Source organism: Hippopotamus amphibius, chromosome 6 (assembly GCF_030028045.1).
Source record: "Hippopotamus amphibius kiboko isolate mHipAmp2 chromosome 6, mHipAmp2.hap2, whole genome shotgun sequence".
NCBI classification, from domain to species: Eukaryota; Metazoa; Chordata; class Mammalia; order Artiodactyla; family Hippopotamidae; genus Hippopotamus; species Hippopotamus amphibius.
Window position 1 is genome coordinate 57822010 of NC_080191.1, and position 19214 is coordinate 57841223.

General features: G+C 41.4%; 1 protein-coding gene across 1 annotated transcript in view; it reads left to right on the top strand.

The window, feature by feature from the left end:
• The window catches only part of TIAM2 (TIAM Rac1 associated GEF 2), a 215426-nt gene that overhangs the window by 3733 nt on the left and 192479 nt on the right, over nt 1-19214 (top strand). The window lies entirely within an intron of this gene.

The window sequence follows — 19214 nt, forward strand, 5'->3', positions numbered from 1 at the left end:
GTGGGATGGATTTGGCAAGTAAGAGAGAAGAGGGTGGGGGGATGCTGTTAAGGAAGGTCACAGACCTCAGCAGTGCAGAAGGAAAAGGCTAGGGATCTGCAGGGTCCTTCACCCAAGTTCACACAATTAGGAAGTTGCAGAGCTGAGATTTCACCCAGGTCTCTCTGATTGCATGTTCCTTCCTCTCTTCCATCCTGTCTCAACTGTTAGCATGTGTATAATTGCAAATGAATCGAGGATTTTAATAAAAACAATGTAGAATGAAAGCTTTTATGAGTTCAGAATTTTAAGAAAGAACAAAAAGTGCCCGATCTGAAGCCCTCCCACAGACTGAGGTCAGTAGACATAGGCTGGTGCCCCAGAAGGTTCCTTGCCAGGAGCGTGTAATATATTTCCTATCTTGGATTCAGTCTGGCCTGGGATCCAGCCCACTCCTTTCCAGGCATTCCATCCAGCTGGAAATGGGTCTGCTTTGTTTCCATTTAAGAGGTTTGCAAATTGAGTAACAGAATCTGGACTGCAGCTTTCATTGTGTTTTCGTGGTATTGGATAACAAGGTTTCTTTTAAACTCACGATTAGATTTCTGAATGTGTCTCTTGGACATGGTTCTTCAAGAGTTCCCATTACTGATTCCTTTGCATTGGGAATAGGATGGAAAACTAGAATTTTGTCATTAGTAGTTTGGGAAATGGCATAGTAAACAAGCTTGGAAATCTCAAACTGGTAAAAGTTCAGGACTCCCAATATCCTTTAGATTGCCTTTAAAATATAGTGATGAATTTTGGTGTGATATTTTGTAATCATTTCTTAAATTCAAAATAGCTCTCTATCTTGCAAAGAGTGTTCTGTGCCTCAGGATTTACATCTAAAAGGAGGGTGACAGCGGTGCTTTCCTCATAGAAAATTATTTGCAAAATTGAGAAATTAATGAATTAATTCACATAATGTGCTTAAAACCCTGTCTGTCAGGATGAGAGTTCAGGAAGTGTTAGTTCCTCCTCCCTGTAGATGAGATCTAGTTTCATCAAATTATGTAAAATAAGGATGGTGAGCAGGATGGAACTGGGAGCTGGGCTGACAAGTAGAGGCCGTACTCCATTCCTTTTCCATTGCTTTGCACTGTTTCCTCTGTCCTTCCCTTTGATGATTCAACTAGTCATCATCATTTATTGAGACTCAGCGAAGCCTTTCCTCTGAGTGTGAAGCACTCTTTCTTGTGCTTCCAGGCACTTTGTCCGTATGTGGTCTGTATCAGTTGTGGCATTCGTCGTGGGATATTTAGTTGTGGACACTTCATCACACAGGGAGTGCTTTGATTATTTTCTTTTTGTACCTCTTCCAGGGTCAGCATGGTGCCTTAGTGGCTCTTCTTAAATGGTGGTTTGATAAAATGCATGATGTGTTCATTGAAATTGTTTTAAAATTTCTACATGTTTGAAATTGTTTCATTATTATGGAGTTGAGTGACCCTTTGCCAAGTATTTGACTCTTGAAGTGGACTTTATCAATAATAAAGTGCTAAAAAATAAAGTTTTCTCCATCTTGAGTGTGGAGTAGTAGCAATATCATTATACTGTTATTAATCTAGACTTTGCTCTGGAATACACATTTTACATATTTTGCTACTTGGCTAAACATTTGAGGGCTTTAGAGTCTTTGGGGAGAAAATAAAATTGTTTTCTAATGGTTCCCAATGTCTTCTGGAAGCCAAAGCATCAAATACTTCACATTAACTTTCCTCTTCAGGCCTCATGCTAGGGTGGTGGTTGATAGAATAATAGTCACATTTACCCTTACCACTCTGGATAACCATGAGGCTGGTTTAGAATGGATTTTATTATACTTTCATAAGAGAGCATTTATACACATCAACAGAAACCAAGGAAGAACACATCTGGAATACAGTGAAATGAATTAAATTATCATGTGTGCTTTTGGCATTTGAAACTTGTGGGATCAGTACCTACCATAGGAAGGCATGAAACCTTGATGAATGTTAGCCAAATCAGAAACCAAAATATTTACCCACGGGTCCATTTTGAATTTTCCCTCTGGAAGATCCTAATCATTCTGTGAAACCATAGTCATCTGTAATAACTCTCCCTTCACAACTGTCTGTTGAACTTCTCATTGGGAAGTGCACAGCACATCATGTGGGCAAATAACTTCATTTCACATAAGATGTAAAAGAAAATGAGAAATACCACAGAGTGGAGCTGTTCATTATATATACACCCAACCCCTGCTAGCAGGCCACTTAGAAAAAAAAAGTTTTCTATATCAGAATTTCGTTATTATAGCTAGAGAGCACTGGTTTCCTCACCCTGCTAGGCTCATCTCAAATGTCATCCTTCTGAAGCTCTACTTGATCTTTTCCTACCCCCTCACTTTTTTCTTGCAGTGTAGCACTCTGTCCTCACCATTCTTGGGCTTCATCTTCTGAATGGCTGTGTTGCCCACACCGTGGTTGTGTGTGTGTCTGCATCCTCCCCACTGCCCCCAGTTGGATTCCTTATTAACTATATAAAAGTGATCATTCCATAGGGTTTGCTCTTTTGTGGTGTATTGGGACACATATGACTTTTATCAGTGCCTTTACTTTTTTCCATTCTGATAGGCAACAAGAAATTAACTATTTGAAAGATACTTGTATGTGATTGAATTATTCTTGGTATTTGTCCAGTCAGAGGTAATAATCCAAGTACTTAGGATATCATTTTGCAAAACAAAACAACAACAAAAAGTGGACTTCTGGGTTTTGTATACATTTAAGAGCTCTGCGTTTTGGGTGGTTTTGCCAAAAATAGCTGTGTGATCTTGAACAAAACATGCCACCCTCTTTGGGTTTCCATTTTTTAATTTGAACTTTGGTGGTCAGGAGAGTCACATTGGATTAAATGACTTTTAGGGATCCTTTCAGCTACAAAACTCAATGATTCTGTACAGCTTTAGGATATAAGAAAGCAAAAGAAAAATTTATAAAAATTTAGAAGTAGTGTATTTATAATATGCTATTATGCTCACTGGCATTTGAGCCTTAGTAGATGATAGGTAACCATCACCCAACACTAGCAAGGAGGGCAAGGCTGGTGAACCTGGAGGGTCTTGGTAAATCCAGAATGTGTGATTGTACATTGCCAGGGGGTAATTACCTATAATCTTGGGGGCTGTGGATAATATGGATTTCAAGGCCTCTGGAACTGGGTGGAGGGGAATTCAGTGTTGAAATAGAAGGATGACTGGGGAAGAAACTGAAGGACCATCAGTGCTGTAATGGAGGTGGTGAAGGTAAAGATATGGAGAGTAGGGCAGGCATAGGATATATGTAAACAAAGCAGCCATCGGGCTTCCTAGGTGGCACAGTGGTTAAGAATCCGCCTGCCAGTGCAGGGGACACAGGTTCGATCCTTGCTCCAGGAAGATCCCACATGCCGTGGAGCAGCTGAGCCCTTGTGCCACAACTATTGAGCCCATGTGCCGCAACTACTGAAGCCCACACACCTAGAGCCCGTGATCTGCAACAAGAGAAGCCATGGCAATGAGAAGCCCACACACCACAACAAAGAGTAGCCCCCACTCACTGCAACCAAAGAAAGCCCGCGCACAGCAACGAAGACCAAACAGCCAATAAATAAATAAGTAAATAAATTTATTTTTTAAAAAAGCCATGTAGAAGATATATAAACAGAGTAGCCATGTAGAATATAGGTAAACAAAGTAACCATGTAGAATATAGGTAAACCAAGTAACCATGTAGAATATATGTAGCACAAAGTAGCCGTATAGAATATATGTAAACAGAGTAGCTATATAGAACAGCTATAGAACAAAGTAGCTCTATAGACTATGTAGAGTAAAGTAGCCATATAGAATATGTGTAAACAAAGTAGCCACATAGAATATATTAAACAAAGTAGCCGTGTAATAGGATATATGTAAAGTAGCCACACAGAATAGATATAAACAGAGTAGCCACCTGAATATATGTAGAACAAAGTAGCAGTGTAGACTGTATAGAGGAAAGTGGCCCCATTGGGCCCAAGGTAAACCTATATGAGAATGTTGGTAAAATGATGGCACTGCTGAGTCTTAATATGACAGGTTGCGAAGGGGGGCCAGAAGAGAATTTAGAGATAATGGTCAAGTCTTGTTACCTTCTCTTACAGATGGAGAAAATGAAGCCAGTGATGAGAGTTCTCAAACTTGAATTTGTATATCTTAAAATGCAGGTTCCTGAAAATCACCCTGAGATGATGATTCTGGAGGTTCTGGGTGCATTTATCCAAGCACACTAGGTGTGGCTGGTAGCTCTTTGATTGTACATTGACAAACTCTGTCCTTCAGATGAGACTTGCCCTCTTAGGACACTCAGCTTGGAGAGGAAGAGTGCAGAGCCAAACCCAGATCTTCTTTCCCACATCTTTCATTAATTAACGTGTCAGGGATGGGCAAGCGATTTGGAGGTTATCCACAGAGAAATGCAGTGCAGTGTTCCTTATTTCAGACTGACCTATGATTTGTGGTTTGACAGGCTCTGTTTTGAAAAAGAAACATCAGTCCCTAAAGAAAAAAAAAGTGTGTATTAATTATAACCATATTAATAGTGAAAAGTAGGGAAAATTTCATTGTACATAGAAACATCTATTTTGTAGTGGCTGTGAGTGAGGAAGCATTTCTATCTCTTCAGCCAGTCATTTCCTAAGAAATACTAACAGGCAGTGTTTTGCTTAGTTGTGTTTCAGCTTTCCATGTAATTGGAATTTTAAAATGACTTGTCTTTAGAGATGTCACTAAATCCAACTGCAATAAGTTCCACCTCGGTCATTAGTCTAAATGTGTGATGAGACTGAGTCCAGAAGGGTGGTTGACGTTGCTGGAGTCTTGGTGTGGGTTGAGAGAAGAATGTCATTGCAGTATGGCATTTTCTGAAAACCTATCTGTCACAGAAGCTAAATTTTGATGGCTTGATAAATCTCATTAGTTAGGAAATTCACTAAAACTTGAATGGTATATAGAGAGCTGGCAGCCAGCATTTGGAATTTTAAGCAAATCAATCAATGGGTAGTTCTGAAAATGGATGGGCACATCCATATTTTATTGTCAACATTAAATAACACCTCATATGAGTGTCCTGTTGTCTACAGGAGAAGCTTTAAACATTTGTAGAGTGCATTAAAAATTCTTGAATAATTTCAAAATGTAGAAGTACATTTATATTTGTGTGCAGGAGAAGAGATGACAAACTAAAAAAATATGTAAATAGTGATACCACAGACATGAGGGTTTATAGTCACATATGCACATTCAAAATGTTGTGGTCCCAGGTCACAAACTGTGCTATATTCCTTTAATAGTTGCTAAATATCACTAAGCATTCTAGGACAGGATAACCTTTAGAAATCATCTAATTCAATCCATTTTTCAGAAGAGAAACTTGACGTTTTGGGAAAGTTAAATGACCTGCTTCAGTTCCCCACTGTAAGAAGTTAGTGGTAAGCAGAGTGAGGCCTATATCCCAGAATTCTCTAGACTTTTTTTCTCTGTGCTTAAAAATTAGGGGGACCCATTGAGAGGACTGCATCAAAAAGCCAGGAAATGTTTTAGATTTTCTATGAGAAAAGAAACTAAACCTATGAGTTTTTGGAATTAGCAAAGGCAGTAACAACTTTGTAGCTTGTATACTTTAGAACCCGCCCAGAGGAATGTACAACTTTACATGGAGAGAATGGCCTACAACTGGAGCTTATTATGTGGGTTACAACAGATTGTGTCATCTGTACAAAGATAAATAGGCCTTTTCCTAATTAGGTGTGAGTGGGAGATTCGAGGGTACCGTATACATTATTTGAGCTGAAAGGAATCTTGGAAGCAATCTAGTTCACCCCTTTATTTTGTATAAGAGGAGACATAGCATCATCCTGCCTTTATGTTATAAATAACTGTGATGTTTTTGTTAATAATAGTTTTAAAATGAAACAACTAACATCTTTAAAATATATCAACTTGTATTATAGACAAAATAATTATAAAGCAGATGTCCACGAAATTCAAAATACACTTTGGGTTTGATTGCATCCAAACTAATGGAAGAGGTTAGTAATGTGTCTATAAAAATGGTAGTTTGCGGCCTGCGACTGCCTTTTTGTTGGAAGACAGTGTACTGTGCTCCCAAATGCACCATCGATTGTAAGGGCAGGTATCTGCAGCCTTGCAATGACAGCATCCAAGAAAAGAAAACTTACTGTTTAGTCAAATAGAAATTATGCTTACATTGTGGTCTGAAGTCTGGTTTTCAACTCTGTGTCTTTGCTGAAGTAGCGTGTAGGTTTTTGCAGGTACATGCAAACAGGTAGGAGCTTAGGTGGGGTGGGGTTAGGGAGACGCTGCTAAGAGATGAAGAAGGCGCTACCTATTAAAGCATCACTATTGCAAGGTATTCCGTTATCCCAAGTAAATGAGCAAAGGCTGTGGCAGTGTTTATGTTCTTTGTTAGCCAATCACGCTACTCATATTATTCAGTAGGAAATTAGCTAAAAAGCTTCTTCTCCCTCATGTACACCTCCCCCTGCCCCCATCATGCAAGCCTCTCCACTTTAGTGTATCCCTACTTTTCAAAATGAAGGTTCATCTAGTGAGTGCTTGATAAGGACTAGTTGAAAAGATTTTACTTCATAAAGGAAAAGTGAGTAACAGGTTTGAATAGGTTGATTCTCACTGTAATGCTCATAGTTTTTGATGTTGAAGCTTCATGTAATTTCTCACTTGGCATTCTCAAAAGTTGTTAAAATGGCACGAAATTGAGATGTGGCTTGTAACTGACAGCTAGCCTGCATGGTGCCTCTTCCATGGTTATTTTGCAGAAGGTCAGCAAGTTCACCTGTGTAGATGGCTGACTTATGCTGCCAACCACACAGAGTGTGAGGTACAGCAAAATTGATTATTAAAGCCTGGGGCAAGCAATAATTATCTTCCTACTTATTCTAAGGTATGCGAACCAGGTTTTCCTGGAAAGAGCTATCTCATAGTTTGTTTTCCCATGTTTCATCCCTTTGTCTCTTTGGTCCTTTTTTCAGTGGGTTTTGGTCACTGACAGTCCAGGGTACCATGATACTGGTTTTCTAGAAGTAAGTCTCTTAGCATTGCTCAGCCCTTTTGAGGTTTAATCTCTGAAATACTAGTAAATTCTGCCCTTGAATTATTCTTTGAAAACACTGAAACTTTTATTTGACTCTTTGGTTGTGAATTTTCTTATGGTGAGAAAAGAAATATATCGACTGTACTAGCAGTGACTAAATACCTTTTTATGATATCTTGACTTTTTCAGTAGGTGACTTTCTAGTTAGGCTCAGTATTTATGGGGCATTTGCTGAATGTGTACTGCAGTAGAGATGTGAGACTAGAATAAGAAGAGGCATAAAATAATGGGAAAACATTGGGATTGTTCCAGAATAAAGGTTCTCAAACTTTAGAGCATCGAAGTCCCCCTGGAGGGCTTGTTAATTTGCTGGGCACCCCTTCACAGTTTCTGGGTTGGTAAATCTGGGATCAGCCTGAGAATTTTCATTTCTAAGAAGTTTCCAGGGGATGATGTTTCTGTTGATCCTGGACCACATTTGGAGCACTGCTGCCCTGGAGGTTTGGTGAATGGGGATGTAGCTCCATGGATACCAGTCCACTTCTCTGGGGCTGTGTTCCTATCTGTGAAATGGTACAATATTAGTGGTTTTCAGGTGTTTGAAATTAGAGGAATCTTTTGTTCCAAACTATATATTGTATGAAACTCCAAAATACAAAAGAGAGAAACTGGAATTATGCAGAGGTGGTGGATAAAATAATTTGTCTCTTGTGTATCTTTTTGTCTTATTCCCTTGGAGTGGAGGTGGAGGACCTCCCTGGCATCTCTCTGAAGAACCTAAAACGGTGATAAATCCAATGGAAGAGATGATTTCTAAGACTTCTGGCATTTGTCTTTTTCCCTTTGATTCTGCATACTCTTGAAACTGTAGACTATCACTTAAAGAGTTGAGCAAATCTGACCAAGAGACTTAACTCTAAGGTTGTGCTTTTTTTATATAGGAAACTGTGTTTAGGCATATAAATAGGCAGGAAGTGAGTTTGAGACTTTCATGGTAATATAAAAGATTTACAGCTCATTTCAGGTGAGAAATGGGGAAATTCTAGTCAGAAAGGAAATGGGCAGAGGGTGGGGGGATGACTTGGGTTACGGGGATGTGCCTTCTTGCCTTTGGATTCAGCAGGTGTGTGTAATTCAGTTGAAAGTCTGTTCTTGTAAGCCTGATGGTCAAGACTAAAATTGGATTTGCTAATCTTTATGGATTCTTTACTGGAAAATAGATAAGAAGGAGAACAGCAGTACCAACATTTTAATAAAAGGAATGAAATATCTCAGATGTCATAAATGTCCAGAGACGATGTCTGCCTATTGCTTTTGGTTGCTTTCGTCAACCAGTTTATGGTGATCCCAAAACCAGCCTTAAGGGAAATTGTGAATTAGTTTAAACTTGACTTTGGTACTCAGTGAATCTCCGTGCTGAGTTTCTTGCAACCTTTCTTTTCACTCTTCCTCTTTGGCCCATTCTCCTTATAGGGAAAGAGCTAAATAGAAAGAAACTAAATATTCATAAGTATGGAAAAATCTCTGTGGTTTATTAAGTGAGAAATCCAGGTCCAGGTGGTTGGTTTTGTTTTTAATTCTAGTGATAGACTTTTAAAAAAATTCCAATAACTTTCTGATATTTTTTTTTTGATTAAGACCGGTATTAAGACACACATGAGATGGAATGACGTAGCATGATATTGAATAGAAAGTATCTAAATATATTGCATATAATAAAGATATTGTTTCTTTTTTAAAAATGTATTTACTCATTTTTTAAATTTATTTTTGGCTGCGTTGGGTCTTCGTTGCTGCACACGGGCTTTTTCTAGTTGTGGTGAGTGGGGTCTACTCTTTGTTGTGGTGCGCGGGTTTCTCATTGTGGTGCTTCTCTTGTGGAGCACAGGGCTCTAGGCATGCGGGCTTCAGTAGTTGTGGCACATGGGCTCAGTAGTTGTGGCTCGTAGGCTTAGTTGCTCCATGGCATGTGGGATCTTCTTAGCCCAGGGTTTGAACACGTGTACCCTGCTTTAGCAGGCGTATGCTTAACCACTGCACCACCAGGGAAGTCCCAGGATATTGTTTCTTGAAACTTTTGTTTTAGTTTAATGTATATCTGTGTGTGTGTGTGTGTCTATATATATATCCACAAATATACAGGTATATATAGGGATATATATATGATATAGATAGGTAGATATATAGTATTAGTCAAAGTTCTTCAAAGAACAGAATTAATAGGATATGTATATATACAGAAAGAGTTTTTTTAAATTAATTCATCTATTTATTTATTGGTTATGTTGGGTCTTCGTTGCTGCGTGCAGGCTTTCTCTAGTTGCGGTGAGCAGGGGGCGACTCTTCATTGTGGTGCATGGGCTCTTCACTGTGGTGGCTTTTCTTGTTGTGGGACACGGGCTTAGTTGCTCTGTGGCATGCGGTATCTTTCTGGAGCAGGGATCGAACCCGTATCCCCTGCATTGGCAGGTGGATTCTTAACCGCTGCACCACCTAGGAAGTCCCAGAAAGAGTTTTGTAATAAGGAATTGGCTCCATGTGATTATGGAGGCAGCAAATCCAAAATCTCAGTGTGGGCAGACAGCCTGGAGGGTTAGGAGAGCTGATGGTTCAGATGAAGTCTGAAGGCAGTCTGCTGGAGAATTCCGTCTTGTTCAGCTGGTCTTTTTGTTCTAATCAGGCCTTCAACTGATGGGGTGAGGCCCACCTACATTACGAAAAGTAATTTGTTTTATTCACCAGTTCACCGATTTAAATGTTAATCTCATTCCCAAGCTCTGTCCAAGCTGACAAATAAAATTAACCATCACATAAAGGTATACTAAATCACAAGGCAAAATATGTCTTAACTGTCAAAATTATACATGCACACATCCATCCATTTAGCTAGCTAGCTAGCTAGCTAGCTAGCTAGCTAGCTATGGATAAATATCCCTGTGTGTATAGGGATCTCTCTCTCTTTACACACACACACATGCACGCACACACGTGTATATCCATTCTAGGGATCTCTCTCCGTGTGTCTTTCTGTCTCTCTCGATATCCCTAGAAAGGTTGGTAGATAGATAAGATGGATAGATATGGACGGATGGATGCCTAATTAGCTAGCTACCCCTGGAATATCTCTGAAGCAGAAACATTTAGCTGAAGCAGAGGTTTTCAGGCTAGGGAGAAGGGTCTTCTTCATCACCTGGGGAGTTTATCTAAAATGTGTGTGTCTGTGCGGCAACCCTTTGCTGCTTCTCCTTTAAGAATGAATTTTAAAAAGGTGTGAGGGGGAGGGGAGATGGGAAGTAGCAAACTGGTTTTTGAAAAAGTTTGTTGGATTAAAGCAAAGATAAGACTGCCATGCTGAGAGCGGACTTCTAGGCGTCAATCAGCAGGTGGGAGATGATGAGCTCTTAGGGGCTCTGGGCTGAGGTCCCTGAGATCTCAGGAGCTTGGCTAGCCAGACGTGGTACTGGATGCTCCCGGAAGTTGATAGATACTCTGGTGTTTGCTTTGCTCTTAACCATATAGAAACAAGTGATGCTTTCCTAAGCCTCCACACTTTACCCAGATGTTGATGTTCCTGCTAAGTGACTAAAAATACGGTTGACCTTTGAATAACGTGGGTTTGAACTACACAGGTCCATTTCGATGAAGATTTATTTCAATCAGCATGTAATGCAGTACTACACTCTCTGTGATTGGTTGAATCTATGGATGCAGGACTGCAGATGGAGGGCTGGTTGTAAAGTTATACAGGGAGTTTTGACTGCGTGGGGTTTGGCACCCCTAACCCTCAAGTTGTTCAAGGGTCAGCTGTGTATGTGACGATAAGGCCTATGGTTTCTGTCAGCCTGTGCCCTATACTCCTGGGATTCCCATGACCATCTTTAAAATTTTACAATTATGTTATTATAATTGTAACAAATCTTTTGAAATGTTATAGACATACCCTTTGAGTCACAGGTGACCAGCTTTGTTCTGGGTGGAGTTTCCCTAGAGATGGGGCTTGGAGGATCTGGGAGATATTGTTATATACATAAACCAGAAGGTTTTTCATTTTCTTAAGCCTGGGAAGAAGGTTAAAAAAAAAATTTGGGAGCAGTTATTTTCAGGCCGTGTTTATGTTGGTTGAGCACTTCATGACATCCTCAGATATTGCAGGTAGCCACTCACTTTGTAAGACATAATTGTCATTAAGGGACGAGAGTGTCATTGTGGAATTGACATTAGTAAAAAAAAAACCTTTGGACGGGTGATCATTTAGTGTGTGCTTCATCTGCTGAATTAGAAGCTCTCTCTCTTGGACCTGACCGTAGAGCTGCTGTGTTCTGAATGTCTCAACTGAAGATTCGAATGAACTGAATTGAGACTGTGTGGCTTTTCAGATTTTCTTATATTAAAATGATTGGGTGTGAAATATTTATTTTGAAAAATGTAGATGGTCATCAGTCCCTCCCAGCACTGGACTGAAACGGCCTATCTTCAGAGCATACTTCCTTGGGTCACTTGATCCATCTTTCCCCTCAGAGGTGTGTCTGACAATGGTTCGCCTTATGACTAGTGTATAATTTAAACATGTGCTAAGCATAATTTTAGTTCCTTTGGGATCACCCTCAGTTTTTATACCTTATCTGGCTCTCAGAAATCCATTTAATTACAGCTATTTTGATATTCAGCCAAGTCACTAAAACCAATGAACTCTCCTTGGGGAGACAGTAAATTTTTGATGGGCATACCAGTAAAAATGAAATTCTACAAACAGACACTTTTTCAGGATTATTCTTATAAATGCATGGAGAAATTGGCAGCCTCGTGATACTTTTGGAGGGGTTCTGGTGGGTACCAAATGGTGCATAGCTACTGTGTGCTTGGAAAATGTTAACAGGAGGCTCAGCTTTTCTGAATGTGTGTTTTGGCTTTTTGAGATAGCTTCCATGCAGGAAGAACCTTCTTTTAAAACCAAATGTAGACTCTGGACTTTCTCCAAGAGGAGTATTATAAATATATCAAAGCTGATACTGTACTGAATTTCTTTATAGAAAGAAAAAAAAGGAGTGGTTAATAAATAACATATAGTGTTTGAGTAGAGCCTGCAAATTCAAAGCGATCTTTTCCGCTGGTTAGTTTATTACAAATGTGTTTTATGTTAAAGTTCTGTTTCTCCCTCCTCCGCGTCCCACCCCGCCCCATATTATCCTGTTCATTTTATACTCTACAGATCTTTTCACCTGAGGGCCACACTTTTCATCCTGTTCTTTACTGTGAGAATTCACTGAGGAAGAGGAAGATCACAGAGAAGGAAGAGAAAGATAATCCTTAGGTATTTTGATTTTTTTTCCCCCTTTGAGCTTTAGACTGAATATAGACTTAAAAAAAAAAAATCAACGTATTTTTTTCTGCCTCTGTGTTGGGTGGGTGGGGATGTTAAGAACAAAAGCAGATTCACCAAGCAAAGCCCTCTACATCATGATTCTGTAATAAACAAAATGATATTTCACAGAATTCACCACATGGCAGTTTGCGATGCTGTCATAGAAAGAGGACACACATCCCCACCTTAAAATCTCCCACTGCAGCCTTGGAGTCCCTGATCTACTTGAATCTTAAAAGGCCAGGAGCGACCGTCGAGTGAGTGCTGACTCCCTCAAGAGGGCAGAGGGGAGAGAAGTTAAGCTACTTGCCTGGCTTCTCCCACCTGGTGAGTGTCCGCAGCAGCGAGGGTTTCTCAGTTTCCCCTCGTCTCATCTCTCGTTCCTCACACCATGGTGCTGCCCCTGCCTTGGGCTGGAGGCCCCGGGCTTTCTCTGTGCAGAAGGCAGCCCTCACATGCCCTGAGGGCAGCTGGGGTTTGGGGTAGGCAGTCAGTTGAGCTGGTTTGTGCCACGAAGGGTGCGTGTGCCGTAGGTAATCCACAAAGCAGCTCATAAAGTACCTCTACAAATTCCCCATATTCAGAGTTTGGCAAAGAGTTTTCTCTCTTTAGCTTTAAGAAAAGGTTTGCCCCCTCACCGCCCCCCCCCACCCCCTTTTTTTTTTTTGCTCTGCTGCATGGCTTGCAGGGTCTTAGTTCCCTGGCCTGGGATCGAACCCGTGCCTGCTGCATTGGAAGCGCGGAGTCCTAAACACTGGCCTGCCAGGGAATTCTCAAGAGCTCTGTATTTTGCAAATGGCATGCTGTGAGAGATTGAGGCGCTACGGGAAGAGAAGAAAGGCCTGGTTACTGACATTTGCTGGGTCCCTTGTGTCAGGCACTACGCTAGGCCTTTTAAAATTCATGCTGCCCACGAGTCAGTGAAAAGGCTATTGGAAATCCATGTTGTAGATGAGGACAAGGAGGCACAGAGCTGGGATCGGGTCCCAGTCTGCCTGACTTCATACCTTTTCTCCTGCTTCTTTCTTGAGAGGGGGCAGGGTGAAGAGCACATGTGCGTTTTACAAGCCATATGGAATCCTGAAGCTCCGCGCTCAGCTCTGACAGCTGTTTAAATGATCTGTGACACTGCATCCGACACTAGCGTGTGTGATTGATTGTTGACAGTTCCCATCAGAAGAGGCTGGAGTCCTGGTCACTAGGGCAGCACTCACAGTCTTTCCCAAGTGCTGAGTATGATTGAAACTTGGATTCTAATCGTTCTTGCTGGGCTATAAAACATTGAAGATACTGTTAGGCAGGCTTTTTTTTTTTTTTTTTAAACAACTTAGGTGGAGTGGATCATTATTCTGTTTGCTTTGACGCAAAGAATGTGGGGACTTTTTCACATACCAGAGTTCACAAAATCTGTTTTAACTCATCTCATGCTATTCATATTCATATTCCATTTGTATCAATTTTTTGCCCTTCATAATATATGTCTTTACCCTTTATCTCACTTCCTAGGTGTACGTTTCATCCTCCTAGTTAGTATTTGTACTCTCTGAGGTCACTGAGTTAATCTCTTAATTTTTTATTATATTTCCTCAATTATTCAGGACAAAGTTTAACTCATAGGCAGCAACTGAAGGTTTATTAAGTAGTCATTTTCATTGTTTCATTTTCAAATGACTGGTTTAAACGTGAATTATTATGCCAAATAGTTTTTGAGTTTTGTCTCTTCAAATTTCACTTAGCAAGTTTTGTTTAGTTCACCCTAGTGGATTTTTTTTTCCACTATAGTGTAATATAATAGAACTCTGCTCTCTTGCTGAGTTTTATTACCAGCCATTTATGAATATCTGATTCATGAAACTCTATCATGAGACAGATGTGATTGTAAAATGATTCTCTGGCATTTGTATAAATGTAGGATGCTCTTGACTATAGCGGATGGTTTTCCTGTTCTTCTGTCTTTAGTTTTTCAGCATTTTGGAGTGTACATGTACATCTTATCATAGTTTCTGTCAGTTTATATAATACATTTCATTTACTCATCCAATTTCTTTCACCAATTTCTTTCATTCAGTTTCTTTTAATATTTTTTTCTTTTTAAAAGCTGAGAGAAAGACATTTCCTTGGCAGTGCCAGGGTGGCAGAGTGAATTCCAGTAGGCATCTGTTTCCTTTTTCTGTTGCTTCTCCACAAATTCTTCTCCTATCAGAAAAGGATCTCTCTCGAGGCTACTAGACTTGCTCCTGTTGAGTTTGGAGTATAAGGGGTTGTTGGTGGAAAGGCTGGACAGTAGGTTGGGACAGAGCTTAGAAGGTGGTGTGAGTGTGGTTAGGTTGGGCTCAACTTGGTGAGCAGCTGGGGAGGTGTCAGAGGGTTGGATTGGCAGAGCCGGGGGAGTGTGCTGGAGCTGGGGGTTGTGAGCCGGACTGTTGCAGATGTCCTGGTGATCTTGAGAGTCTGCACCCCTTGAATAAGAGAACAGAGAACCGCCCAGACTGGGCAACTGGCTGCTTATGGGGGCAAAGTGTTGGGAAGAGTAAAATATGATGTTCAAGTCTGGGTACCTGTGATAAAGGTGGTGCTGCTGAGAGCACGGGGGAGGAATAGGTTTGGAGCAAGTCAAGGAGAGTTTGGAGATGATCCTCTTGATTTTTGAGGTATCAGTAGGCACTGTGTCCCATGAACAGTTAGAAATGTCCCCTGAAGAGATAGAAATCTGGAGCTCAAGAGAGATGTCTTCACTGGATTTGTAGCTCTAGATTCAGCTCCTAGAAATGATGGCTAAACCCTATGCAAGAATGAGATTGTTGGCCTTCCCAGGTGGTGCAGTGGTTAAGAGTCCACCTGCCAATGCAGGGGATGTGGATTCAATCCCTGGGCTGGGGAGAACCCACATGCCATAGAGCAGCTAAGCCTGTGCGCCACAGCTACTGAGCCTGTGTGCTACAACTACTGAAGCCCTCTCGCCTAGAGCCCATGCTCCACAATAAGAGAAGCCACCACAATGAGAAATCTGCCCACCGCAACTCTTGCCACAACTAGAGAAAGCCCATGCAAAGCAACGAAGACCCAGTGCAGTCAAAAATAAAATAAATAATAATTTTTTTAAAGAAAAGAATGAGATTGTCAAAGAAGGGCATGTGAGGAGAGGAGAAAAGGGCAGAGGTGTAGCCTTGTTTTGTGTTTCGTTTTTGCAAGTAAAAAGACCAGGAAACTGAGGAGGTGGCTCAGAAAGGGCTGCTAGCGAAGGGAGTTAATTTCCTGAATGCCTGGAGCAGGGTGGGTGGTAAGAGAGAGTTTTTCAACCTTACGTATAGCAGATCATCAGACTGGCAAACAGTTTTAAAGTGACACTATCTCCTGCTGGCAGGAATGCTGGGGAAAGGCAGTCTTCCAGCATTGCTGGTGGGAATAGCCACTGTGGAAAGAGTTCTGGCAGAGTCTATTAAAATTTAAAACGTGCATAGCCTTTGACCCAGCAATGCCTCCCCTGGGACTCTATCCCATAGAAATAAAAGCAGCTGTATGTAATTTGTTTGTACAAGAATATTTATTACAGCATTGTTTGTAGTGGCAAAGAACTGGAAACTAAGTGGATGCTTTCAGCAGGGGCATGGTTGGATAAGATGTGGCACATCCCTGCCTTGGGTTTCTGTACCACCTGACTTGGAAGGATTCCCACGAGAAAAGGAGAGGCAAAGAACCACGTAAAATAGGATCCTGATTGTATAGGATAGAAAAGGATTTAAAAAAAATCTTGTATGTATGTTAATGCTGCTTGGAAAGATAGAGATTAGTACTATGGGAGGAGGTAGGCAGGAGGTAAATAAAATACAAGACTGCTTACAAAATATCTAAGAAAAAACATCGTGAAAAATCAGTTGTGTGTATATGTATAGACACACGGGAGAAGGATGGTAACCAGAATGTTACAGGTGAGTATCTCAGGGTGTGGAGATATTTGGGAAAGGAAGCCCCATTTCTTGGTGTGAGGAGTAGTGACAAAGTAGAGATAGTGAGGGCATGCTTTTTTTTAAAAAAAGAAATTTTTAGGGAAAAATCTTTGGTGGCAAAAAAGGAAAATGGTGACTTGAGAGGGTGACAGGTCTGAGAGAGGCTTGTTCAGTGCAGGGGACATGTGGGCGAGTCTGGAAGCAGCCGCATTGGAAACTGGAAACTGAACTGAAGATGCCCATGGGGTGTGGACAGTGGTTCACCTGGGTCAGGAGCGCAGGAGGATGGCCTGGGCAGCGAGAGCGTGGCTTCTGGGGCTGGCCGCAGGCAGGCCAGGTGAACAGACAAATCTGGGGAAGGGAAGTTGAGGAAGAGCGTTTTCAAAATAATATAGGAGGCAGAGTTACTGGCTGAGCATTGGGGGCTTTTAGGGTGGCTTTGGATACCTTGGTAGATGCGAAAGTTTGGAAGAGCCTCTGTAGGAGGTGCTAGAAAATTTGTACCATGTCAGTAAGAAGAATGGGAAGCTGCAGAGGGGCCGCAGTAAAGTTAGAGAATTCGACTTCCGAGGTAGCCCCACCCCAAATGCAGTAACACTTAAAGGCAACCTGCAGGGGCGCCAGCCAGTCCTGGAGCAGGGGTGGAAAAATGGGCTCTGGCATTTACTTCTGGTAGGGAATAGTAAGGCTTATCTAAGAAGATTAAGGGACCAAGCATCTTCCAGTTGGTGATGACGTCATCAGGGAAATGACGGAATGGATAGTTCCAAGTGATACCAGGAGACAGGTGGTTCAGCAGCGTCCCTCAGAAAGGGGCTGAGGGAGCAGGGACCTGATGCGGGAGGCGGAGGGGCAGATGGAGGGGAATCCAGGGAGCAGCAGCCCCTGAGTCTGAGATCTTGGGGGTGCAGCAGTAGCTTCAGTGTTGGGTCCAAGACCTTACTTCATGTCGTCTGTTCTAGAACATCACCGACTTCCTTTCATTCCTGAACAGATGAAGTCCAAACCCAGCCTGACTTTTTAAGCCCTCTCTTTAGGGTTTCTCTTGAAGTCCTTGCCTTGACCTAATTGGTTTAGTCACTGCCCTCCAAAAGCTAAATACAAGGAACAAAAAAACCCCAAACCCACTCCTGGCTGATTTGCCTCTAGACTTGCGTATCCTCATCAGTAGGCACATGTGGCTGTTGAGCACTTGACGTGTGGCCAGTGCAACTAAAGTGTGCTCCTAAGTGCAAAATCCACACCTACCAGGTTTTTTTTCTTTTTTAAATGTTTACTCATTTATTTATTTATTGGCTGTGTTGGGTCTTCGTTGCTGCGCATAGGCTTTCTCTAGTTGCAGTTGAGTGGGGGTTACTCTGCGTTGCAGTACACAGGGCTCTAGGCATGTGGGCTTCAGTAGTTGTGGCACATGGGCTCAATAGTTGTGGTGCATGGGCTTCGTTGCTCCATGGCATGTGGGATCTTCCCGGAGCAGGGATCAAACCTGTGTCCCCTGCATTGGCAGGTGGATTCTTAACCACTGCGCCACCAGGGAAGCCCATCCACACCTACCGGGTCTTGAGAACTTCATTGGGGGGGGGGGGACCCAAATATGAACTCTCCTTAATAATTTTGTGTGTTGCTTTCATGTTAACATGATAATAATTTGGGTACATTGGATTCAAATATATTATTTACATCAATCTCACCTGTGTCTTTTTGCTTTTTTCAAAATAGTTGCTAGAAAATATAATTACGTGCGCAGCTGACATTTAATTTCTGTGGGGTCTCCCAGCTCTAGACCTGAGTGGGTGTGGTTTCCCTCTATTGGATACCTTGCCACCCACTTCTCTGTATCTCAAGGGTAACGTCAGTCTCTCTTCCCTAGTCTGTGACACTTACTGTCTGTCTGGCCTCTTATCACTTATTCCTAGCTTAGGCTGGGAATGTCCCAGGTTTCCTGTTTTGTATCTTTATTTGAAATCTGCTTGCAAGTATTTCTTATCTCACTTCCTAGAAGATAAGATTGGCATTGCCTTTCCTAGATGGTAATCTCCTTGCAAGCAGGACTGATAAAATATGCGTAAGTAGTTTTTTCTTGGCTTCTGGCTATGTCTCCATTTTTGGGCTCTGTCCCTGTCAGAAGCTCAAAGGTTTGCTGAATGAGTAAATAGATGATATATTTGCATTTCCACTAGTCTTAACAAATGCCCTTTTTAAATCCAAGTGAGTCACCTGTATGTTTTCTATTTCCTAGGCATCACTAACTTTCAGATAGACCCGGGATTGAGTCTAGAATGATCATTTTTGCTCTGTGACCTCGGCAAGGTTATTGACTTCTTTGCACGTTCACATCCTTTGTAATTGAGATACTGATACTTTATCTCACAGACTTGCTTTGAGAAAAGCCCACATGCTGTGTAAATGCACAAGGGGTCCCAGTTACTATCTGCTGGTGAATTCACATGTACTTTCTCCTCCTGAGCTGGGAAACTTACTGATGGTACCATGCATTTTGGCCCTTGGCTGTGTTCTGATGGTTTTTGTTTGCTTTGTGACAGTTCTGAATAGTGGCAGTGTTGAGGAGCCTTCTGTCTCTGCTGGAAAAGTCCTGGAAGAAACACATGTTGATAGCATCCAAATTAGTAGGTGACTAAATAAATATCTACTGATTGAGTAATGAATGGGTAGCTATCAGGGAGAGTGTGTGTCTAGAGGATATATATATATATATATATTTTTTTTTTTTTAAGAAAAACTAAGTTCTTATAAATGATTTGTTGAATG